The sequence below is a fragment of the Penaeus monodon genome, chromosome 27 (assembly GCF_015228065.2).
Source record: "Penaeus monodon isolate SGIC_2016 chromosome 27, NSTDA_Pmon_1, whole genome shotgun sequence".
NCBI classification, from domain to species: domain Eukaryota; kingdom Metazoa; phylum Arthropoda; class Malacostraca; order Decapoda; family Penaeidae; genus Penaeus; species Penaeus monodon.
Window position 1 is genome coordinate 3,150,189 of NC_051412.1, and position 810 is coordinate 3,150,998.

The window sequence follows — 810 nt, forward strand, 5'->3', positions numbered from 1 at the left end:
CAGGAATAAATGATCATTAGCTTAGAAAAAGTGGAACTGAGACATTGTATTCAGTTTATTCACAAAATGACTCTGCTTTATAAGTTTACGTATTCATTTCCAGATCAAGACGTGACAAAATATTCAATCTTTGTGTACCATGCAAATATATATCCCCTTTTTCTTGTATGAAATTGTAATATTATTTATGAAATCATTACAGCTTTCTGGCAGCATATATAGTTTTTCTCTTTCTCTTAGTTATTCAACTTGTTTATACTGTTGGTAGGCTGCCTATCAACATTGCAACTCACCTACTTAATATGCAAAAAAATACAAGGATACTTGGCCAATTTTATCTATTAAGTGATGCCAGATTCTTCCTTATTTCTGATGTGGTAACAAGTCGGTATATTTAGCTCTGCACATTATTGAATGGCTGCTTGTATTACTCATCCATGAGATTTCTTGTTCTGTGATAACATTCTATGGTTGTGGAAAATGGCATGTTATTATGATGCTCTATGACACTTGTCAAGGCTGTGCACAAGTGGTAAGTTGACAGTGTTCTCGTGTTACCACATCAAAAGAGAGGGTTTCTTGCAGTTTGTGATAACTATGCACAAATTATTATGTCCACCATGCTATGAACTCTGGCTGGCCATTATGTAAATACTGAGATCCAATTGATCATTTTAATAAACTTGAAAGTTGTATGAACTTATTATTAACCACTTGTGTTTTATCATTGGTTGCCCAAAGTTGGGAAGAATTAATGGGACTTCTATGTGGTAGATTTTAAAGTGATTCCCACTTTAACAAGCAAGGTTA